The 25412-nt window shown below is 44.7% G+C and overlaps 1 protein-coding gene across 6 annotated transcripts in view; it reads left to right on the top strand.

Annotated features, from left to right (window-relative positions):
- The window catches only part of Irf2 (interferon regulatory factor 2), a 108546-nt gene that overhangs the window by 14498 nt on the left and 68636 nt on the right, over positions 1-25412 (top strand). The window contains exon 1 of one of the 6 annotated variants that reach the window (XM_048455813.3): positions 3363-3570. The exons of the other annotated variants lie outside the window; for them this stretch is intronic. The gene's annotated coding sequence lies outside the window, so the exon portion shown is untranslated. Of the gene's footprint in view, positions 1-3362; positions 3571-25412 lie in introns of those variants that run through there. 6 annotated transcript variants of the gene reach the window in all.

The raw sequence follows: 25412 nt of genomic DNA, 5'->3' as shown, positions 1-25412 counted from the left end.
CCTTCTTTCTCTCAGCTCCCTCCTGGGCCTTCTATGACCCTTTCTCTCTTCCTCCTCTGACTCACAGACTTTCCTAACCCATCACTCACTGTCTTACTGCGAATGGCTTGGCCTCAGTGCAGCTCAGTCAGTGGCCAGGAATTGGCACAATTCATTTTCAGATTCTCCCTTCTGGCAACAACTCCCATCCCTGCGTAAACAAAGGACCCCCCAAATCTCTTATATCTAAGCTTTCTCTGTTCTACACTTCTAAAAATCTCTTATTTCTATGGTCTTTCTACTTTCCACTCTTAAAAGTCTTTTATTTCTATGATCTCGTTACCCTCTTTTCTCAAAAAATCTTTTAAGACTATTCTATAAACCATTTTAAGATTTGTAAGTTCGTTGGGTATGGCTAAAAAAACCTGTGACAAAATTTAGCTTAAAACTTACAGCGACAGGTTTACAGTTCAAAAGCTATACCTAGGTAACCTTAGTTTGCTACAACTTAGTATATATGTGATTTAACTCTTATTCAGATTATGGTGTATATGTAACTTGGATTTAACTCTTGTTTAAAAAATAGATCTACTAGGAAAAAATGATGCTTTTCAATAGCAACCATGTTTCTTGCCTCCATCTCTACTGATGACTTCATCAGAATAAGCAAGCATGTGACTGGCAGCCATCTTTACTAAGGTTAAAAGAGTGTATGCTATGTAACTCACCACTGTCTTGATTAAAATAGCCATGTGGCATAAACCAGCTAAAGCAACACTTACAAAACTTAGTCCTGCTGAGTCCCCTGCTTATTGTATCTCCATTTTAGGCTAAGAAGGCAACAGTATGTCTCCAAATTGTCCTGAATTAGGATGGATTTTCATATGATGATAAATTCCTAAGGTTATAAAGATATACTCAGGTTAACAGAATCTAACTTAGAGGTGTATGTCTAACATCTTATATCTTTGCTAATTGTTCGATACTAGACATCTAAAATTTTGAGTTAAGGATCAATATATGTTTGATAAATAAGGTTTATAAATTCTTAAGGTCTACTCAACTTAAAAGTAATTAACCTAAAGGTCTATGTCTAACCTCTTTGTCTTGGCTAACTTTGTTAACTTTTAGCAACTTGGATAAGCCGAGTTATACAAGGAACTATGACATTCCGTAATAAACTATAAACAGATCAGAAAAGTAAGGTTTCCAGTATCTATGTGAACGACATTTTTGGTCTAGTAAAATTCCCACTTTCTCTGGGAACTGGACTGGATTTACGATCTAAAGTTTTATTATTATTTATTATTAAGGATCTTCAATTAAATTTTCAACTCAAATTTTAAGGCTCAAACTTAATAGGGTAAAAGCTATAAAACCCTAATTTTATAAAAGCTACTAACTTGATGTAAATCATTAAAGATAATTGAGACATGCAAGTTAATGCCCAGAAAGCTTATAAATGATCAAATTTTTTAATGTGTCCAGAACTATATTCACAGTCATGCTAAGTACAAATGTAATCCACCTACAGGGACAAGCTTTATTTAGTTTCCTGTAAATGTTTGCAAGATTAAGCTCAAAACAAGTAACTAGAAGCAAGGTTTGTTCAGAATCAGGTACACTTAATAGATAGTGGCCCTCAGGCTCTTCAGAGATATGCTAAATATGGCATTTAAAGTATTTAATGAAAAAAGTGTCCCATGATAGACAGAAATGCTAGCTCCTAGTGGTGACAGTAAGGTCTCCAAAGAAGACAGTGGGGCATGGACTACGCCACCTGGGTTGTGGTGATATGAACCACCGGGCAAGACCTGCTCCATGTCTTTCCCACTTCCGGGACCCTGCCTAAAATGGGGGCACTGTTGGATTGACTGTTGCTAACTGCCTCAACAATGTAGGTCAGTTTTCCCAAGTTCCTTCTCCACAGGATGAATCTCTCAGATTTCCTGGGTCTGGCAGCTGAAGGCTTTGCCCTCTACAGAACCATCTAGGAGCCTAGGGTTGCTGGTAAATCTCTTTCATTTAGCTGATACGTAGACCATTTGGATTATATTTCTTGCTATAGTTTATCCTCCTCAGATCTCTGATGGTGTTGGCCGCTAACTAGCTTTGTCAGTTTAACAGCAGCAAGCGAGCAAACCAGCTTCCCCCTGAAGGCTGCAGCTGCATGGCCAGTTGACTTCCTATGTAAAGTCAGGCATCAGGTCTCGCTTTTCTAGAGCTACTGGGTCTTCTGTTGAGAAAGGCAGACACACCGTTTCCCTTGCTGGAAGACTTCACACCGAAAAAGATACACTCACAAGACTAGTTTCAATGTAGCTTTTTACAGTTTCTTTATTTAAAGGAATTTGCTTTGTAGCAACTTCTCTCAGTAGTCAACCACCTGTGTCTTGAGAATGCTTGAATGAAAAGAAAAGGTTTAAAGTTGATGTAAGTTGTGAGGGTCTAAGAAAGTGTTTTAAGGTGTGTAAATGCGAGTTGTAAGAGCCTAAGGAAGGGATTTAAGGTATGAGAAAAATGAGAAATGTTTCGGATTTCTTTCCTCCTGGCCATACTATTATTTTACTACGACTTCAAAGGCTCAGAGTTTTCCACTATCAACAGAGCTCTATACACTATTAATCTATCCCTGTTAAAGCAGTGACTGCTAATAGCATAGTCACAAGTTCAAAATTTTAAATTTCTTTTATCATCTTCTAAGTATAGCCTTAAATGTGCTTCTCATTGTACTGACAACATCTCTGTCCAGTCTATATAAGCTATATAATCCAGCTGCCTGGATAGAGGAAAGACTGTTCATTCTTTTAACCCCAAACCATAGCTTTTGCTATGACTCGAAGGTGTGAGTCTACTGCTTTTTCTACGATATGTACTTCACTACAGATTACAAACAGTGGTAATGTGTCTAAAACTTTTATTGTTTCTTTATATATATATATAAAATATTATATATTATATATATAATATATATTTTAATATTTTATATATATAATTAAATATATATATTTATATATATATAAATAAACTTAAAAAAACTCTTGTAAGCTTCGGGAAATCACGACTTGTATTCACCTGTCACAGGTCAAACAGACTCCAGATAAGTGCTCCTGTCAATAAACAGCCTCAGTTTCCCCACCTGCCTATTTTTGAGAGTGGGATCTCTCTTTGTTCCATGGTCTTGGGATTCCTGCCCCCAAGTACCAGAATTTTGGGTCTGGAAGTTTCAAGTGTACACCCAAGTTAAAATTTTCCCCCTAAACTTCTTAACTTTACCTTCTGTCTCTAGTCTGTAACTGTCCTCCCTCCTCCGCAGGTTTCCAATCAGCTGCAGACCTCCCCAAAACTGTTGGCAATGCTGCAGCCCTAGGTCCGAGTTGACAGACTGCTCCAGGACTTCTCTAGTCCAGGTGGTCCCGCAGAACCCGGGCAGTGTGAGCATCACAGAAACAGATGTGACGTCCTCCATCCCACACTCCTCTTTCTTACCTCTCAGCCTTCCTGAACCCTGCCGACTCCCTAATTTCGCTGAGAAGTATTACACAAGAGATTGGTTTGCCCCTTATCATCAACAAAAGGCTGGAATGTTAGGTAGGTCCTAGGAACCACTGAACTGTTTTACATACTTGCTGTACCATTTTTTTTTTTAAAAATGCTTCTGCTTGAAATGCGCGCCAGTTCCAAGGACTTTGCCTCTTTCCCTACATGTGTTGCTTTTTAGGGGCTATTTGTACTTCCCCTTCTAAAATAATCCTCATAGATGTGAGGGATTCCTCATTATGATATTTTGATTCCCAGTTCCTTAGTAACTGTAGTGGGGTAGAATGTCTTTTCGTGATGAGAAATATCTATTTAAATTCTGTGCCTGATTTTAAATTGTTTATTTCTTGGGTACTCAGCTGCTAGATCAAGTCATTCTCTTGGTAGGTTCCAGATGACATTAAAATATGATCTGGAAAGTGAGCCTCCCAAATGAACTGCTGTTAAGTGTTGATAAAGTGCACTTTGGGCAATTTTTAAGTTGCCGATGAGTGAAGTGCATGGGTACATGGAAAACCAGGAAAAAGTACTCAACCTTCCCATAGAATGGGGATTTCTTTATGCATTTTTAAAAAATGATGTATTTTATATGTGTGATGTGTGTGTGTGCGCGCGTGTGTGCGTGTGCACGCATGCACACCTTGTGCATGTGTGGTGCCCCTGAATGTCAGAAAAGGCATCAGATCTTTTGGAACCAGAATTAGGGGTGATAGTGAGCTATCATGTGGGTGCTGGGAACTGAGTCCAGATCCTCTGTGAGAGCAACAAGAGCCCTTAACATCTAAATTATCTCTCCAGTCCCTGAATTAGGAGTTTCTTCAGTGATTATAGCCTGTGTTGCTGGCCAGGCTCTTATTTTGCTGGACTGTGCATTAAATGCTTTTTTTCTATTATATCTCAAGTCCTATAAAGAAGGACTTGAAATATAGACCATTTCTATAAAGAAGGGAAAATACCAGGGGAATGTGGATGTGAATTAACTGCAGCCAGCTCTTGCTTTCAGGATAACTGCTTAGGACTGATGAGGAAGTCCATTGGACCCCAAGGCTGTGCTGTGTGACACTCTCCTGGGGGCATATGATTAAGTCTTTGCTCACTCCACATAGGGGACTGATGACAGGCCAAAGTATGGACACCACCACTGTTCAACTTGAATCAATAGTTTGTTGGGGTCACTCACAGAGGTGCTTACTCTCAGGAGCATGCATTATTCGAAGGCAGGTACGTCACTGAAAGACCATCGTAGCACAGTGTTGACTCAGGGAAGGGGGAGCTCTGCACAGCTTACTCCAGCTACACTGCTATTCTAGATATAACATCTATCCTATGTGATATTATACTCCAGCTACACTGCTATCCTAGGTATAACATCTATCCTATGTTATATTATACTCTACCTATACTGCTATCCTATATATAACTGCTATCCTAGATATAACATCTATCCTATGTTACATTATACTCTATCTATACTGCTATCCTAGATATAACATCTATCCTATGTTAATTATACTCCAGCTATAATCTCTCCTCAGCTGTCCTTATTGCTTATGGAGAGGAAAGGGTCTTGTGAATCTGTTACATTTTAGGGACTTCCTGAAACTGGCAAGTTATTTAATGTCCTGAGTCTCCAGGAACTTCTTTATAGGAGGGAATGTTTCAATTCAGATGAAATCTCCACACAGGCTCAGCGCTTGCATCGTATCCCAGGGGGAAGGTGAGTCAGTTCAGCCTCGGAATAACAATTAGGGGGATAATAATTTAAGCACAGCCCTCTCCGCAATGGCTCACTACGACTATGTGGATGGAAAAATGTATTGCCGTAATAACAGCCCTGTTAAGCAAATAAAGGCATTTGAATATTTGTTATGAATCATCAACAGAATGAGGAACCTCTTGTTTCTGAGACAGAGTCTCAGTATGAAGTTCAGGTTGTCTTCAAACTTGTGATCCTCCTGCCTCAGCCTCTGTGTGCAGGTGTCTGCCACCATGTTCAGTTCCAGAGTGAGGAACTTGTCACTTTTTCTTACAAGAACTGTAGCATATGAAGACATTGGGTGGCAGCTCAATCATGATAGCAGATTCATTGTTAGTTGACATTTATGGTCTGCCCCCAAGTATTTATTTTCATTCATTCTCTCTGGAAAATTGATTTTGTTGAATAGCACAGCCTGGCAAGTTGGTGTGGACAATAACTCATAATGAATTGTAAATATTGGGGTAGACACATAATATCATATCTGATACAATGTGGGGTAGTAGAAGAAGTCTCAGAACTTATTCCCCCTCTTTTAAGGATAGGTATCTATTTGTATTCATAAGTGTGTGCTGTCATGGATGTCTCTGCGTATTATGTACATGCAGCGCCCATAGGGACCGGAAGTGGGCATCAGACCTCTTGGAACTAGAGTTACAGATGCTTGTGAGCCACAATGTGGGTGCTGGGAACTAAGCACGAGTCCTCTGCAAAAGCAGCCTGTACTCTCAATGGCCATTTCTCTAGCCCAAGGAGCAAAAGTCCTCCTCCCCCCAAGAGTCCCTAAAATGAGCTGTTAGTGCTGTGAAAGCAATGAGAGCGATGAGATGAAGCTGAAGCCGGCTCTACCCACCGCTTGTAGGAGATCTCTGCAGGGGATGAATTCCCGCAGCAGGTCCTTGGGAGCAGCTGTGTGTGCAGTACTGAGTTGCAAAGATGCACAGTTGAAAAATTTCCAGCCATGCTCTCCCGAGGTCTGAGAGTTTAGTGAAGGAGGAGGCAGGTAACAGAACATCTGTGGTGACAGAAGATGAAGGAGTGTGAGCATCGGAGAAGCATGGCAGGTCTGAAGCTCAGGGAGGGAAGAGGGAGGAGGTGAGAACTTGGGGTGTGCTCTAGTCACAACTTCTGGGAGGAAGAGAGAGAGAGAGAGAGAGAGAGAGAGAGAGAGAGAGAGAGAGAAGACAGACAGACAGTTGGTAACTTACAGGCAAGCAAGGCAATTGTGGTTGAAAGAACAGAGAGAGGAAAGGAAGCCAGAGAAGGTCTGCTGCGGGGCTGCAGCCTGGAGAGCTGGTCCGGCCTGACTGAGCTCATGAGTCGGTGGGGATGATCACGGTGAGTGCCTGTGACTTGCATTCCGCTTTCCCAGTTAGGAAAGGTTTTATCTGGGGTTAGGACAGACTTTTTCTTCTCTTTTTTCCCTTGGAGAGCAGATTGCCGTGGATTTGGAATATGTCTCAGAAAATAATGACCGTGAAGGAGTGCAGCCGGACTCCAGCCTTGCGATGTGTGGGAAGCAGTGGGAGGGGATGTGTGTTTGCAGGTCATAGACTTGACAAGCAGTGCCAAAAGGACTGCATTCTGACTGATGATAACCTGACTCATCTTTCGGATTGGTTCCCCTCCCTCCCTCCCTCCCTCCCTCCCTCCCTCCCTCCCTCCCTCCCTCCCTCCCTCCCTCCATTCCTCTCTCCCTCCCTCCCCTGCTTCTCCCCTCCCTCCTTCCTCCCTCCCTCCCTTCCTCCCTCCCTCCCTCCCTCCTTCCCCACCTCCCTCCTTCTGCAGTGATGGGGATAAAATCAGAGGCCTCGTGCATGCAAGACAAGCACTCTCATTGAAGAACACCCCTGCACAACTGTGTCCTCTGTGTCTAAGGGGAAGCAATACAAAGATAGAAAAATATCTTTTGTACTCTATTATTTTGAATCGATTCATAAAAAAGGGATGCGATTCTGAGTGGGTTTATCATACCCAAAGTGAAGGGCAGATGGGGCAATGTCTCAGATTTGGCTAAAACCCCTTCAGATTAGAGAGGCTGGAGAGTGGCCGTGCTCCTAGGCCAGGCTTTAGCAGAGTGGACATGTGCAGGATGGGGCTTTCTTCTCTGGGAGTCCTTCTAGCCCTCGCTCTGTGTGAGGCCTTCTTGCTAAGAACACAGCACACAGCATGTTAGCCATAGAATGGCAGGCAGAACATCTCAGGTTCAGGCTTAGACACTGGAGAACCGGATGGAGGCCCGCCCTTGTGTTGACTCTCATGTGACTGAGACTCCCGCAGCGTGACTGAGGTAAACATGGTGTTGCCCTTGGCTGTGGCGGTCAGAGCACCTGGCCTCTTGGACTGCAGTGGCAGCATTAATTAGATATTTGCTGAACTTGTCACTATGGGAATACGATCCGAAGGTCTTCGAGACCTTAGCTGTGTCTGGGGCTTATTTTCACTTACTACATCCTACCCTCGATTATAAATAACTGTCTTTTGGAGCCAGCTATGAATTTTGGAGGGCTGTGGAGTTCTTCTCACGGGGCAGAGTGAGGTGGCTCGCATAGACACATTCGATCAATGTAGGTCGAGTTCAATTGCAATGGTTGAATCAGTTCCCCAGGTCCTATTACCTGTCCACCGTCGGTTAGGGATAAGAGGTTATGGCCTCCGCTTCCTAGAAAGGGACACAGAGCAGACAGCAGGTAGGAAAGTGCCCCGGCCACATCTGTGCACGCTCTGGTGTGTGCTGGGTGTGTCCTTCAGTCAGTCAACAAGGACCCGAGAAGTGCAAGGATGGCTTGCTCTCTCTAGACTAGCCCTGCTCCGTCAACATTTGCAGCTGTTTCCTCGTCTGGCCCTTGCCCAGCTTCTCATACTAATGGTTCAGCTGCTTCCTTATGCCACCCCCACCCCCACCCCCGCGCCCTTGTTTTTCTTTTGTTTGTCTGTTTTTTTCCCCTGGGATGCTTTTCCTTCCTTTTGACCTGAGGAGCGTCTGCTTTTCAGACTCAGTTCGACTGCCTCCTCTTCTTTGAAACCTTCTAGAGGCCTTCTCTTTTCCTGAGCTTTTATGGAAGAAAGTAAAACCCTCTCAACACAGGTTCCCCATGACCCGCCCATAGAAAACACCGGGTTCCAGTCTTGTGAAATGCACGTGCGAGGGTGGGTGGAGGTGAGTGGGACCTGGAGGTTAAGCTGACCCGCGGTGTTAAATGACCACACTGGGGGTGCGCGGTAGCAGGAGGGCATCATGGCCAGCACAGCCACACTGGGGGTGTGCGGTAGCAGGAGGGCATCGTCGCTAGCACAGCCACACTGGGGGTGTGCGGTAGCAGGAGGGCATCGTCGCTAGCACAGCCACACTGGGGATGCGCGGTAGCAGGAGGGCATCGTCACTAGCACAGCCACACTGGGGGTGCGCGGTAGCAGGAGGGCATCATTGTCAGCACAGCCACACTGGGGGTGTGCCATAGCAGGAGGGCATCGTCGCCAGCACAGCCACACTGGAGATGCGCGGTAGCAGGAGGGCATAGTCGCCAGCACAGCCACACTGGGGGTGTGCGGTAGCAGGAGGGCATCGTCGCCAGCACAGCCACACTGGGGGTGTGCGGTAGCAGGAGGGCATCATTGTCAGCACAGCCACACTGGGGGTGTGCGGTAGCAGGAGGGCATCGTCGCCAGCACAGCCACACTGTAGATGCGTGGCAGCAGGAGAGCATTGCCAGCACAGCCACACTGGGGGGTGCGCGGTAGCAGGAGGGCATCATTGTCAGCACAGCCACACTGGGGGTGTGCCATAGCAGGAGGGCATCGTCGCCAGCACAGCCACACTGGAGATGCGCGGTAGCAGGAGGGCATAGTCGCCAGCACAGCCACACTGGGGGTGTGCGGCAGCAGGAGAGCATTGCCAGCACAGCCACACTGGGGGGTGCGCGGTAGCAGGAGGGCATTGCCAGTATATCTCCATCGCCCCTGGAAAGCTTCTCTAGTAACGCCTCGAGGACATTATGACTTGTCTTTGCTTGGATGTGACTGGCTCTAACTCTTCTTCGGGTACCGTGTCTGAACCATCTTGGGTTTCACAGAGCTCTTCCTAATGCTGACTGCTCAGGACTCTTCATCGTGCATGAGTCAAGGAAGTTTATTTTTAAATGAAACATTGAATAAATTCAAAAGTTAGTTAATATACCAGACTGAATTCTCTGGATTATATGAAAATAGTAAATCGGTTCACTTTTTAGCCTTTATGCCTTTTGCAATCTTTTTATTTTCCTTATCACTCATGTATGATAAATTTATCCTAACATAGAGTTGATATGTTAACACGCCTCTCCCTCCCAGCCCCATCTGTTCTCCAGAAGAGATTCATCTACTTCCTTATTGACTAATAGTCACGGTGTGTCATTATCTACAAGGCGCTATGCTTGATAAATTGAGGGGGCGTTCAGAGACACAAAGGTAAGTCTTGCTCGGAAGGACTTTGTACGGCGATAAGCCTGCTTTCAAGTACACGGTGTGAACGCCAGTGTCCCCAGGTGGCCAGAATCAGTGGGAGAAGGGTTGGGATGGTGGAACAGAGGTGAATTATAGTGGCTTGGGGTGAGAGTTTTAGTCCACATTGTGGAGTTATTCAAAGACTTTGAGCAAGGTGTTGGAGACATTAATCTGGTCACCCCTGTGCAGGGCAGGGGATACACCTCTGTTCCGTACAGTGGGCCTTGGATGCCTTTTTGCTATGGAGAATCTGTCTTTGTCCTCTCTTCCTTAGGCAGAACTTGCCATGCCATTTGATGTTTCTTTGGAGAAGTCTTAGAGGAGGCCAGTTCGGTCTCATGGTAGTTCTGGCATGATTCCTAGGTTTTGGTTGATAGGTGAGGCCTGTAGACATCCTTACAGGCTGCGTGTGGGTAACATTCAAATCTAGGTGTGATTGACACCAAACCTGAGCTGTTTCTACCATGCTATGTTTTAATAAGGAAAAAGAAGGAAGCCAGTGTGGTTTTCAAAAACGTTTAAAGCTTTAAAAATTACGCTTGCTTATTGTAATATGTGTGTGTGTGTGTGTGTGTGTGTGTGTGTGTGTGTGTTATACAGTCCACACTGCATGTGTAGAGGTCAAAGGCCATCTTGGAGTAGTCAGATCTCTTCTTCCATTGTGTGAGTTTCAGGGATTGCGCTGGGGCTTGGCAGCAAGTAAAGCGCCGTTACCCACTGAGCCATCTTGCTGGCCTCACTGTGGTTTGGAAAAGGTTTGCGTCGGAAGAGAACCTGGCAACCATACAATGCACACCAATTTCAGCTTTTGGCAACTGTTTGGAAACTGAGAGGCAGTGAGTATTTTTTTTTTTTAAAAAAATATGTTAAGGCAGTTCTCCTGCTTACAGGGCAGAAATGTGTTCCTGTGTCAGGGAGATGCATGGACCTAGAATAGGGAGGAATGTTAGCTTCTCCCAAGGATAGACTCAACTTCTGATAACTCAGTACCGAAGTTTATAGTTTGTATTTGTATGTTAGAACCAGGCTTTATCTGAACATAAGCATCTGTAGGTACAACAGTAAGTAGGTACCCTTTATTGAGTGATCCCTAGAAGAAGGGAAGCTTAAAGGAAGCCCGTGCAGGAGTTCCGGCAGGAAGTGGGCAGTCAGGAACGTGGATGTGCAGCAGAGAATCATTTCCTCTCACAGGAGGGCAGCACAGCAGCCTTTTCTAGGGCAGATAGATGTTTCTTTCCTCTGTATTTGGGAAGCCATTTGCCTTTAAGGTGCTCTGCAAGCAATGGGCTTGAAATAAGATAGCAGGAAACACGGTAGCTTTCTGCAAAGCTTCCTTGGGTGTCAGTAAGCCGCTCCTGCTAAGCATCCTGTCTTTTGGCTTTTCTAACCAGTGGACTGAACACATTAGTATCAGAAGTGGACCCCCTCAAGACCTACTCCTTTCCCTCTTTATGTCTTTCTAGTGCCTGTGGGTGTTTTGCCTGCTTGTATGTCTGTGCAGGTCGTGCAAGCCTAGTGCCAGAGAAGGTGGAAGAAGGTGGAAGAGTGTATTGCATCCTCTGGGACTGGAATTACAGTTGTGAGCAGCCGTGTGGGTTCTGGAAGTTGAATCTGGGCCCTTTGCAAGAGCAGGCAGTGCTCTTAACTGCTAAGCCATTTCTCTAGCTCCTGCTACTTCTTTCTTTATCTTTGTGGTGCTAGCAGTTGACCTTATGCATGCTAAGCAGTTGCTCTACCACTGAGCTATAGCCGAAGCCCTGAACAGACCTTTTTATAGATCTGTTATGTTTTAGAAGGTTGTGTTATGTTCAAGAAGGTTGCATGCATTTGGGAATATGCACCCCATGCATGCCTAGTGCCAGAGAAGGCTAGAAAAATGTGTTGGGTTCCCTGGAACTGGAGTTGCAGATGGTTGTGAGCTGCCACATGGGTACTGGGAATAGAACCTGAGACCTCTGGAAGAGCAGTGAGTGCTTTTAACTTCTGAGCCATCTGTCCAGCCCCCTCATGTACCATCTTTATATACTTTCCCCATATATAGCCTGTCCCTGGCTTACGAAGACTTGGTTTATGATTTGTTGACCTAATGATGCTCTTTCTTCCTGGGGTAACAATATGCAGCAGTGTATTTCCTCATGACTGCAGGCAGTGCAGCTACTCACAGCTTCTGTTCAGCTAGCTGCAGGACCACAGGAAAGCAGGCTGCGGCCTGAGCACGTTGCAGTATGCTGTGTGGCTGACCCGTGGTGGGTAGATTAGGTGTGACATATGCATTTTCAACTTGACTATGGCTTGTTGGGATGTCGCCTTTCTGAGAGCTGCAGAGCAACTTACTGCTGTTTCTCAGTTGTACATGAAGACGTCCCAGCCCTTTCTGGGCTTGCCGACTTGTACAGTTGGTGGAAGACCACCTTCATTTCAGAAAGGAGAAGAGGGACATCTTAAATGGATCTCCTTTCAACTCCTAGAACAAGAAGCTGTCTTAGAGCTGGTTTCTTTCTCTTGTTCTGTGACACAATGACTGCTCAGAGGAGATGCTGATTGGGAGAAAATAGGGTTCCTCCCACATTTTCCATGTAGAAAGAAGGCTTGAAAATGCAGCATGAGCCGGGCGCTGGTGGCGCACGCCTTAAATCCCAGCACTCGGAAGGCAGAGGCAGGCGGATCTCAGAGTTTGAGGCCAACCTGGTCTACAGAGCAAGTTTCAGGACAGCCAAGGGTACACAGAGAAACCCTGTCTCGAACAAAGAAAAGAAAGAAACAAAAGAAAGAAAACTCAGCATGATCTCAAATCTGTATGCTTGGGAATCTGACCGTGGCACTTGATTTGCTGAATTACGCAAACTGGTATCTTCTAGTGCTAGGACCCGGAGCCAAGCACACTCAGTTTCCCCAGCATGGTTTTAAGTTTACAATGTCTCGAAAGCCAGACTACTTTACTCTCTCAAGTATATAATTGTTCAGGAAGATAGTTTCTTTAAAGCTGGATGGAGTAAAACATAAAATTTTGTAATTTAGTTTTATCTGGAAAATAATTTATTTTTGCAACCCCATGCAACTTTTTTTAAAAAAATATTATTTTGCAAAATTATTACATTTGAATCTACAAAAAAATCATTGCTAATGATAGATTTTTTTAAAAAAAAGAAAACATATTTTACACATGACTAAATCACTTGAGAAACATTCCTAGAAGGTACATTGCTGAGCCCAATAGTGTCGTTTAAAATTTTTGGTGCATATTGCCAAGCTTCTATCTGGAAATTTTGTACCTATTTATAGTCCATGGTGCATGAAATGTAAAGTATTCTCATCTCCCCTTTTGGTGTGTGTGTGTGCTTGTGTGTGTGTATATGTGTATGTGTTTATGTGTGTGTTTGTACATGTGCATGTATGTGTATGTGTCTGTGTATGTGGTGTTTGTGCATGTGTGTGTGTATGTGTGAATGTGTCTGTTTTGTGCATGTGTGTGTATGTGTGAATGTGTCTGTGTTTGTGCATGTGTGTGTGTATGTGTGTTTGTACGTGTGTGAGTGTGTGTGTGTAGATCAGAGGACACCTTGGTTGTCATTCTTTAGGTCCACTATAACTTAATTTTAAAGATTTATTTATTTTTATCGTATGTGTATGAGTGTTTAACTGCATGTATGTATGTGAACTATGTGTGCCCAGTGTCCATGGAGGCCAGAAATGGCACCAGATAACCTAGAATTGTTATAGATAGTTGTGAGTTGCCATGTGGGTTCTGGGAGCTAAATCCGAGTTCAGAGGTACCCTTCACCTTGGAGCCATTAGCTCCAGAGGAGAGGCTTCCCTGACTAGGAAGGAACTTTTTTTTCTTTTTGAGACAGTCTCTTTTTGGCTGGCTCTTTCATTAGGGTGGACTGGCTGGGCAGCGAGCCACAGGGCTCCTCTTGTCAGCCTTCCAGTGCTAGGCTTCTGAGCGTGTGCCACCGTGCTTGGCTTCTTTTCTTTTTTTTTTTTTTTTTTGAATATGGGTTCTGGGGGATCAGACTCAGATTTTCATACTTTCCAAGCAAGTACTTTACTAACAGAACCATTGCCTACCCCTTTGGTGTTTATTTGTTTGTTTTTTGACACAGGGTCTTGCAGTATTGCCTGGGCTGGCTTGAGATGCCTGCCTTAGTCTACAGAATAGTGGGTTTGCAATAAATGTTTAATATTTCTCTTGATTTTATTCTTATAAACCCTGCTAAGAACAGAGAGGATTGGTGACCTGCTGAAAGCCACTGTGTTGAGGAATAGAGCTGCAATTGAAAGCAGGCAGGTTCAGCCAGGTCCCATGCTGTTGCCTAAGATACTATTGCTGTGGCAGGTGGTGTAAGAAAACTAGCAACGTGATGCTGTGGCAAAGGTTTGCCCCTCTTCCAGAGCCTCTGAGTGTGGCGATGGCTTTGCCTCTTGGCTCTCCTCCATGCTCCTGGTAGGTTAGGGACAGACTGGTTTTCCCGGAGCAGAACCTTTAGTCTTGGGCTAGAGAGATGGCTGAAGAGCACCTGCTGCTCTTCCAGAGGACCTGAGTTCCGTTCCTAGATCCCACATCGACAGCTCATGACTAATTGCCTCTGCTTCAGCTCCAGGGACCCAACACCTTCTTCTGGTCTGAGGACATCTGTACATACTTGGCACACACACACTTGGCATACACACAGCACACATACACACACACACACACAGTTGGCATACACATAGCACCGATACACACACACACACACACACACACACACACACACACACACACACACCTCAAAAACAAAATAAAACAACCCTCCCCCCCCAACAAAAACATACAAGCTGCTGTGTTTACATTTGTGGGGAAACTGTCGTTTGGAAGCATTCTTTTGGAAGGAATAGGAAGTCATTTTGGAGAGCCAGTCCCTGGTCAGTGTCCCCGCACTTCCTCTTCTCCCCTTTCTGTGACTGCCAGGCCGAGAACGGCAGCGGACAGTGCTGTGTCTTACTTCCGGGGCCTGTCTTCCTGCCTCTTTCTCCTCGGAAGCACTCCTGGGCAGGCTGAGGGCTGGCGGCCCTAGTTGGCTCACTGTCTTCTCTAGATGGATGCTGCAGAGGGTGCCATAAGATCTCAGGCTTTGAAGCTACACGCACTTTCCTTTTGGGTTTGTTGTGATGGATTGCAAAAACTGTGTTTGTTCTTATCGGCGCAACCCTGGGGTTATGTAGGGTCATTAGTCTTCCTTTTTGAGGAAAAGTCCCAGACAGCTCGCTTATCTCCTTGTTCCATCTGTGTTTGGGGGCGATGGCATTTTTAATTGTCCTTCCTTTAGTCTAACCAAAGACTGAACAAAGCTAAAAAGTATTGGGCACAATGACCAGCATAGGCTTGTGTGTTCTATGTAGTAGATGGGCTTGGGAGGACCAGACATTTCAGGCTCCAGACCTGGGGAGACAGTTGCCACAGCTAGAGACCCGTCTCAAACCAATATTTCCCAGCATTTATGTTTGAGGACCCAAAGGACACATGTAGAAAAAGAGTGTCCCCTGGGGATTTCCTGTTAGCAACGCTACCTCTGAAGATCGAAGGCTGCAATTCAGTGTTGGGGACCCAGTGTTTATGCTGAGGACCCCAGCTGTCCCGCATCAGGTGTGACATGGTCGACAACACAGACAGAATGAGGGTGGCAATGGTCCTGACATCACAGGGTGACCGAGCTTCAGTGAGAACCCCTGCCACCTCCAGTGGCGGCGACCATAACCCCCACCCCCTTGTCACCCAAGGAATGTGGCAAACATGGTTTTGAGAAAAGTTTTGACTTTGCATGTGCATCCGTATACGCAGTTCAGTTCAGGCACAGCTTCTAAGTGTTCGGGCACGTTTCGAAGGAGTCTTGAGGACGCCTTCACCTTGACCCTCTTCAGTGTTAGTGTTTTTAGACCACCCTGAGTGGTGTGCACTCCGGGTGTCAGCACTTTCCGTGCGTGTCGTTCTTCCCACATTGCTGTGATGTCCTTTTCCTTTCAGTCGCAATCGCGTCATGAAAGAACGCAGGCAGTAAGGGTTCCAGGCTTTTTTTTTTCTCTCCAACGGTATAAATTACCACTCATCTTACTATCCAGGTTTACGTTTGGTTTCACGCCATGGCCTTGGCGGAGGAGTAAGACTTTTCCCAGTAAAAGCATACTCCCCAGTTTCCATCCGTCATGTAGACCTCATCCAAATGCACACAGATACAAATAATAAAGTCAGTATAATTTGTTACACACAGCATTCAGTTATAATATATTACCTTTATAATAACATTTTGGAATAAAACATTTCCATTTATTTATTTGTTATTTTTGTTTGTTTTGTGTGCGTGTCAGGGTGGGTGTGCCGTGGTGTGAGCGTGGAGATCAGAGAACGACTTTCCAGAGTTCATTCTCTCCGTCCACAGTGATGGTTGCAGGAGTCCAACTCAGGTTGTCAGGCTTGACATCAGGTGCCTTGGCTAGCTGAGTCATCTTGCTGGCCCCGAATCAAGTATGAAATGTCATTGCCATCAGCGGACGAACAAGGGTACGGCAGATGTCATTATAGAGGAGATTTAGGACATTTTAAATCTTCCTAGATTCTTATTTTATAAATGGACATTTCGTGCATCAGATGAGTAAAAGATGGTAATTTTATTCACATGGCTTAGGTAAACTTTTTCAGGGGAAGTAATCATTCAAATAGTTATTTAAGATTCAAAAACAAAAAAACGAAAAAAGATTCAAATTTCATGAGAATATTCAGGAAACACATTTTCCCACTTTCTAACAGGACCAGAATTTGCATTAAGTTCTTTCATGTTAGAACTAAAAAATGCTGTAATTCACTAAATTAAACCTAGCATTAAGTTCTTTTATAGTAGAACTAAAACACACCGTTATTCACTAGTTTAAACCCAGTGTGTGCCAGACAACGTTGAAACGTGAGTCCAGTTAGTGACCAGGAGGCCGATTTTCCTCCACAGAAGAGAAGCAACAATATGTTCTGAGGTTGGAAATAACTTCAAATTCACCGCCCTTAGCTGTAATCCAAAGGGTGCAGAAGTCTGGAAGTTCCTGTCGTGACTCCTTTGGCAGACCCTGAGTCAACACGAAGCCATCCATAGCTTTCATTTATCCCACTCAGTGGGGATGTATGCATTTTGCTACAAAATATTGCTTTGCTTGCTTAAGAGGGGCTGCCCGAAATACAGATCTCTGTCTACAGTGTTGGTTCCTCATGGTATATGTACCTTATTATCCTTCTAAATCCAAACACTTAGGATTTTGAAACACTCCTGGCCCAAAGATCTTGAATAAAAGATGGTAGCTTGTTCTAGTGCGGTAGTTTCTTCAATCACGGGAACCTCCCGTCTTGGTTTTTCTAAGAACAGCCCCAGTTTTTCTTTTCTTAGATAAAGTCTCATCTATGTAGCCCAGGCTGGTCTCAGTTTTGATTCTCTTGAGGATTGTCCCTCTTTATATCGGTTTCCAGGATAGCCACGAATAATAAGGCCCGATCTCTACTCAAAACTGTCCCAGCTTGACCAATAAGTTACATGATCACCATGCTGATCACCGTGAACTGTTGGTTATAGGCAACGTGGTGCTAGTGGAGAGAATTATTAAGAATCATTAAGTTCCTAATGAACTCCTATATATGGAATCCAAAACAAGCAAGACTATGTCTTATAAATCTAAAATAATATAACATTATTTATAAGAAGTAATTCTAAAATATATTCCTTACTGCCTCCTTTGGCAGAATTCCCTCCAGCACATATAGATAGTATTTCTTTTTCTAGTGGCCTGTCAAATTTATTGCTGTTGCCTATAAATTTCCCTTTGCTCTTCATGTTGCTTGATGTTAATGTCATGGTTCCCACAGACCCACGGGGGATACTTTGCAAGCTTCCCAGTGAGTACGTGCACCTATTGGGTAGTACTGGAGCTATAGCTAGGTAGATTTTTTTTTTCCTATGCATGCCTACCTCTGAAGTTTTATTATAAGTTAGGCGTAGTAGGATATCAGTGATGAGGGTTAGAGAGATGGCTTAGAAGTTAGGAGTGACTGCTACTCTTCCAGAAGGCCCTAGTTGGGTTCCAACGTCTCACACCCACCTGCAGTTCCAACCCCAGGGGAGCTGACACTCTTCTGGCCTTTGCAAGTTATCTGCACTCATCTGTACATAATCCCCCCTAGACACACAGACAGACAGACAGACAGACAGACAGACACACACACGAACAATATGAAAGGAGAGAGATAAAGAACATAGTAATAAAATAGAACAATCCTAGCATAATAGCACAATAAGTTACTTAAAATTTATAAATTGTTTATTTCTGGAACTTGCATTTAATATTTTCAGACAGTGGCTGACCTCCCATAATGGAAACAATGGATAAGGGAGACTACTGTAGAGACTACTGTAGAGGTTACTGATTATTTATTTTAAAATATTTACTGACCTTTGGCTTTTGCCATACTCCATCCAAGATCTTGGAACAGAATAATAATAATAACAATAATTGGTTTTGATCGTGGTGATTTCTTAACTAGTGGGGCACACAGATTTGAGGGGCTTTACTTGGGAATGCTAGTTTATTAGTTACCATTTGGGGGTGGGGTGGGGTGGGGGTGGGGCAGGAGATACTAGGTTGCCCTAGCTGGTCTAGAACTCACTGTGTAGACCAGGTTTGCCTTGAACTCTCAGAGATCCACCTGCCTCCGGTGCTGAGATCAGAGGCGTGTGCCACCACACCTGGCCTTAGTTATTTTTCTGTTGTTGTGACCCGATTGCTGGCCCCTTTGGATGTATAGTTCACTGAGGCCAAAGGGCATGGCGGTGGAGATGCCTGTCTGCTGTAGCCGTCGGAGGAAGAGGCTGTTGACTCGTTTCTGAATGGATCATCATTGAGGGAACAGGAGCTGGAACTGGGCTACAAACCACAAGGTCTGCCTAATAGCAAGATACTTCCTCCAATTAAGTGCTCTGTCCTAAGGGTTCCAAAGAGGATTCCCCTACATCTCTCCAGACAGCTCTACTCGTTGGGAACTAAGTACTTAAACATGTGAGCCAGTGAGGGACATGTCACTTTCTCAAACTGTGACAGCAAGTGGATGCGGACATACTTGAGGCTGAGGGACAATAGGTGAAGAGGCCTTGGGGGAGACAGTCCCTGCCCCCTCCCCAGCAGTTTGGGGAGCAAGGACAACACAGCACAGGGCCTGGAAGGGAGTCAGTGTGTGTGACATCAGTGGGCATTCAGCAGAGCGACAAGATCTTATTTGTGTATTTAGACAGTATTCTGGCTGCAGAGCCAATGCTGGGGCAGGGATGTGGGTGGCAGAGGGCAGTCGGGATGGCTGCTTGGAACAGTCTTTGCAGAAGGGAGCAATTGTTTTTGAGCCCCTGGCTTCGTTTTCCAGGCTCACAGAGTCCAAGCTGTTTCCCCGGACAATAGTTATATGTGCTGTGCTTGGTCCTCTGGGGTCAGCCCAGGGACTGCGATTTCCAGGCTGGCTGGAACAAGCAGAACTGAAGGCCCATTCAGGCTTCCTTCTGCAAATGAGGGAAAGTTGCAAATGAGAAGCAGAGGGCGAAGCCCTGACTCACGGTGGGACTCTGTGCAGCCAAGTACCCGAGAGGCTGTGGGAGTGGGCATTGCTGTCGTGCTAGACAATCAAACAGTGCTGAGGAAGACAGCTTTAGGGACTGATGGGAGACAGGGAGCTTCCAGAAAATTGTCTGCTGAGTCTTGGTGGGGTGGGAACTTCTAAGATATACAGCCTGTAGCTGCTTAGGAAGGGATGCCCCTCATGTTTTTCTTTGTTAGCGAACTAACCTATAGGAGGTGAGACAGTACTTCTGGGAAATCAATGCCATCTTAAAAAGGTAAAAAGCTGCCCTTAAATGTTAGTCTAGGAATTTCACCGGAGGTCTGTCTTTGATGTCTAAATTTGAGAGACTTCTCGAGGTAAGCAGGCAACCTCTCTGGTCATCTTTTTAATTTTCTATGCACCCTAACAGTTGAAGTGAATTATGAACCGGCACTGCTGCCCATCTTTCCCAGGAAATGAGGTCCAGAGCCACATTGATCAGCTGATAGTGGTTGCGTTGGGTCGCCCCTGAGCACAGTCAGGACGGATGGGTAGTGGTGCATGTGCTTAGTGTCTCAGTTGCCCGTACTAAGAAGAATGGCCCCTCAGCTTAACTCAAGAAACTCAACACAGAGACTTTTCCAGGGTTTGTTATATTTTGCAGAAATTTGTTTCCCTCCCGCCTTGCAAATTATTTACATACTTTGCTATTGTCTTCCCTGCCAAGTCCTTTCCGTGTGAACTAATTTCAGACTTAGACCAAAGTTACAGGAATAGCACAAAGAATCTCTTTTCTTTCCACCCCACCCTCCCTCCCAGAACCCTGAGAGTTACTTCCTAATTCTGACGTCCTTTCTCTCCTGAATACTTGAGTGTTTTTTCTACGTTAAAGACACTCTTCAACGTCACCACAGCGTGACCCCCAGAACCAGGAAATGCACTGGTGCGTTGGTACCATTAATTCACAGATCCATTCAAGTTTGCCAGATGTCTCAATAATGGCCTTTGTGTCTGATCCAGGGCTTGGCATCACATTCAGGAATCCTTCCTTTTTAGTCTGTCCTCAGCTTGCACGGACTTGACATTTTTGACAACTACAGGCCATTACTTTCTAGAATATCTGCCAATCTGGCCTCACTGGGCATTTCCTCATGATGTTTATTCAGGTCATAGACTTTCAAATAGCATCATTAAGGCATGATGCCCTCCTCTGGCGTCCTCGGGGTTATCCACGACTCTGATTGGTCCCTTTAATGATGATGTTCATTTCAGCACTTGATTAAGGAGTTATTAGCCTTTCTTTGTTGCAAAGTTATTTTCCCCTTTGTAGTAAAAATACTTTGTGAGAGGTACTTTAGTACTAAGGTCCAATTTATCAGCCTTTCTCTTACATGTTAGCATATATCAATCTTCTCCTCCTCCTTCATTTTTACATGTTTTTTTTTTATTTGTATGTGTGAGTTGGGGGTACATGCTAGGATGGGTGTGTAGGGGTCAGAAGGCCACTGCCATAGTCGGTTCTGTTTTGCTATCATCTATGTTCTGGGGACTGAGCTCAGGCTGTCAGGCATGGCAGTCAGTGCCTTTGCCCATTGAGCCATCCCACCAGCTCTGGAGTTTTGCTTCTTAAAACAGGATTTTATGGTATAGCCCAGGCTGGCCTCAGACTGTGTAGCCTCACAGGCCTTGAACTGGGGACAGTATTCCAGCCTTGGGCTCCGAGGTGTTGAGTGTACAACGGTGCCAACATGCCCTGCTTTTACTGATGCTTCTTAATTGAAGAATTACTACTTTGCAGGGAACCAAACGTTAATCTCTAGTTCCCATTGTTCTCCTGTGTTCATAGATTGTCATTCTACTTTATGGAAATGCTTACTCTATGTTTACTTATTCAAGGATGCTTACATTTTTCTTATTACTTATTTTTTATGGAATTTTGAATCGTTTTTATTGTTTTTATTGAGCTATGTATTTTTCTCCACTTCACTCCCTTCCTCTCCCCTCCCTTTCTACCTTCTTCCGTGGTTCCCATGCTCCCAATTTACTTAGGCAATCCTGTCTTTTTCTACTTCCCATGTGTGCCTCTCTTAGGGGCCTTTTTGTTGTCTAGTTTCTCTGGGATTGTGACTTGTAGGCTGATTTTTCTTTGCTTTATGTATAAAAGCCACTTATTAATGAGTACATATGAAATTGTCTTTCTGGCTCTGGGTTACCTCACTCAAAATGATGTTTTCAAGATCCATCCATTTGCCCGCAAATTTCAAGATGTCATTTTTTTCTGCTGTGTAGTACTCCATTGTGTAAATATACCACATTTTCCTTATCCATTCCTTGGTTGAGGGGCATTTATGTTGTTTCTAGGTTCTGGCTATGACAAACAATGCTACTATGAATGTAATTGAGCACATGTCCTTATGGTACGTTTGAGCATCCTTTGAGTATATACCCAAAAATGGTATTGCTGGTTTTTGAGTTCTTTTTATTACTTATTTGATGCTCAGATTGTGTCTGATTTGGCCAGTGCAGTCCCTTTAAGCTGAAATTTGCTGCTGTTTCTTTTTTCTTTTTTGATATGTTCTTTTATTCTTTGAAGACTTTCCTATTTTCTTGTCCTAAATAAGTAAGTAAACATTCTGCTTAAGGCTTGTCTTTTGTGTTCCCTGGCCTGGCCTTGGAATCAACCATTGCTCTAAGAATCTCTGGCTCTGGTTACTGCGGTATTCAGGAACTAAGATCTGAACAGAGGGTATGCTTATTGCCCTAGATGTGTGCCTTAGGGTTTACTATCGCCATGAAGAGAACCTGTGACCACGGCAATTCTTAGAAGGAAAGCATTTCATTGGGGTTGGCTTTCAGTTTCAGAGGTTCAGTCCATTGTCATCATGATGGGGAGCACGGTTGTGCGCGGGCAGATGTGACACTGGAGGAATAGCTGAGAGCCCTGCATCTTTCAGGCAAGAAGTTGGCTCAGACACCGGGTAGTATCCTGAGCATAGGAAACTTCAAAGCCCACCCCCACAGTGACATACTTCCCCCAACAAGGCCACACCCATTCCAATAAAGTCACTTTTCCAAGTAGTGCTATTCTTTATGAGATTATGGGGGCCAGTTACATTCAAACTATCATAATGTGTTTGTTGCTCATCCCAGGCAACAGGACAGGGTAGAGAGCACATATGTGTATGCAATACATGTATACATGCATACATACTTACACATCCACATTCTTTTCACATCTACATTTATTTCTGTATTTTAATATGAGAAAAAGACCACGGATCAAAGCCGGTTCTCTCGCCGCTACCCAGCGCCCTCCACGATTCAAGCCTTCTGTGTGTAACTTCCTTCCACTTAGTCTGACTGCATTCTGTATCACCCCGTGGCCTGCACAGATGATTGTAGGGCTCCATGGCTGCCTCACTGCTGTCAGGATGTCTTCGTTGTCCCCTGCCTCTTGTTACTGATCCCGCACAAGGCCTCTGCCTCCTATAGCGGAACCCTATCCTCTGTCTCCTATAGCGGAACCCTATCCTCTGTCTCCCCTTCTGCTGTTTCCTTCCTGCATGGTCCTCTGTGCCCCACGAGGCCTTCCTGCTTCCGCATGCAAGGATGCAGCTGCCTTTCCCCTGAGGAAGCCCTTGCTATGCAGCTCATACGTGTCTGTTAGCTTTTGTACACTGGTGACCACAGATATTGCAACTGAAAGCAGCAGAAATGGATGCTCTCATGGTTCTGAAAGCCAGGAGCTGAGAGCATGGTGTTGGCCAAGTTGCTTCCTTCTGAAGCCCCAAGGGAGAAGCTGCTAGGTAGCACCTTCTCTTGCTTCTGGTGTTGCTGGCAGGTCTTGATTCTGTGGTTTGGAGATGGATTACTCCAACACCCCCCCCCCCCCACTGCCTTTTGAGTGTGCCCTGCCAGCGTCCAGATGCCATCCACGTTGAAGGACATTGGTCACATGGGGTTTGAAGAATGGGCCTGTTGGGTTCAGTCTATACTACTTTGAACGTAGTTAAAGGATCCTGAATACACCACCCCAGATATATTTGTTTGGTATTTTTCAAGTTAATGATTCTGAGAAACTCAAGAACAGGAGTCGACCTGGGAAGCTATGCTTTTGTGAAAACAATCCAAATCGTACATCTAAAAGAAAATATTCATTAGAGAGTGTGTTTGGTCGGAGAGGGTTGCCATGACCACTTTTACTACCTGAGACTATGTCTGCACAACAATGTTTTACTCAGCACACGCACCTCTCCATATACATGTAACCACTGCCCCTCACAAGCCCCAGCTGCTTTTGTAGCTCAGTAGTTGCTTCTACTTCAATCACCTGCTTCTTTTCAAGTCGTGTGTTCAGTGGGAGGCCCATGTACATGGATTAGATATGGCTTTTCTCGTTAGCCTGCCTAATGCCATCTTAATTTGTGGCCCAGCCAAAGAGGCTAGAAGGGTAGAAGGAATCCCCCCCGCCACACACACACTTTTTTCCCTGTGGTAGGTTCACTTTAATCCAGGGTGGCTTCCTACCAATGTGAGTTTATCTGCAGATACTCCCCCTTTCCAAATAATGTCATTTTCACAATTTTTGGTGGATGAGAATGTTGTGGGGCTAGGGGTGTGGGGAAGACTGTTCAAGCTGCTCTGTCTGCTTGCTGTGCTCTGCTGAGTGGGCGTTGGGATTAAGTCATTTGCCTGAGACGAGAAAGGAGGAGGAAAGCAGGGACATGGAATCTCCTTCAGCTGTGTTGATTAATATTGCTGTATTATTCCTATTTCTCATCTAAAGTTCAGGCCGAGTGAGCATAGGCTAGCCTATGCGATGAGGGTGTTAGGCTTCAGCTTCCGGATATTGTTTGGGAAATGTTTATACCTTCTGTACTGGCCACTTTAGGATTAGGGTGTGACCCCATCCCCCAACTGCCTAGTTTGAAACCAGACAACTGTCCCTTGATGCACGTTGTAGGCCAAGCGTGTGTCCTGAATCCCATAAATGCTGTTTAAGTGGAGCACTTGGGATGGGTCAGTTATGACTGTCACTAACACGGTAGAAGACAGCTTTGTTCTCGTGGTCCACACCGCCCCAGGGGAAGCCTGCTGTGGCACACAGTCCCCAGTAGGTTGTGCTTGACCCTTAATTACTGTGATGACTGGAAAAACTGTCGCTTCCTCCACTGTATTTTTCACTTCAATGTTCTGAGCATCCTCATACAAATTATGCCTTTGTATTCGCAATATTTCATTATTGGGAATAACGTGGACTCTACCACGTTTTATTTAAACATCTCTCTACAGTCTAGCTATTTCAATCCACTTAAATGCTTCAAAGTTGTAAAGAGTGCGCCTTAAACATTTTTTTTTTCTTTTTCAGAGCCTCATACTGAACCCAGGGCCTTGTACTTTCTAGACAAGTGCTCTACTATTGAGCTACACCTCCAATCTCTTCTTAAACGCCTTCAACCATAAATTTTGTGTCCACCGAGATGAGGGGTTATTAGCTAATCGCTACTGATCAGAGGCTGCGCTCGGTATATGAACATCGCAAACTGAGGAAGTTGCAGCTTTGGGGGGAGGGGATGAAAGCATTTGGTTCTTGGGTTCTGCTACCCTCTGCATTTGGTTCTCGGAGCAGTTCCCTAGAAAATGGTAGCGGTTGACAGTGCACCCCAACAGCTTCTAAGTTGTGGAGAGAGTAGAGGGGAGTAAAGAGTTTCTCAGTTTAATAATGGCAGGTTGGTTTCTCACTTAAGATAGAAAATCCCAATTCTTATATCATATAAGGTATAGGAATAAAGAGATGCCCGAGTTATAGGCTTTCTCAGTACACTTGTGAGACACACAGGAGCTAAGGAGCTCTTCCCTGGTACCTGGGATATCATGGAGGCATGGTGACTAAGACACTAAGTATCTTACTCCAGGATAAGTAAAGACAGTGCTGGGACCTATGGAGGTCATAAAGACTCATTAAGGCATTCCATATCGGGGCCAGAGTAATGGATCAATGGTTAAGAGTACCTGAACCGGGATTATATCGCAGCCCCCACATAACAAAGCTGTGCACACTTG

This window comes from Myodes glareolus, chromosome 23 (genome assembly GCF_982192425.1).
Source record: "Myodes glareolus chromosome 23, mMyoGla1.1, whole genome shotgun sequence".
Classification (NCBI taxonomy): domain Eukaryota; kingdom Metazoa; phylum Chordata; class Mammalia; order Rodentia; family Cricetidae; genus Myodes; species Myodes glareolus.
The sequence above is the reverse complement of the archived record's forward strand: the minus strand, read 5'-3'. Positions and strand labels throughout refer to the sequence as shown.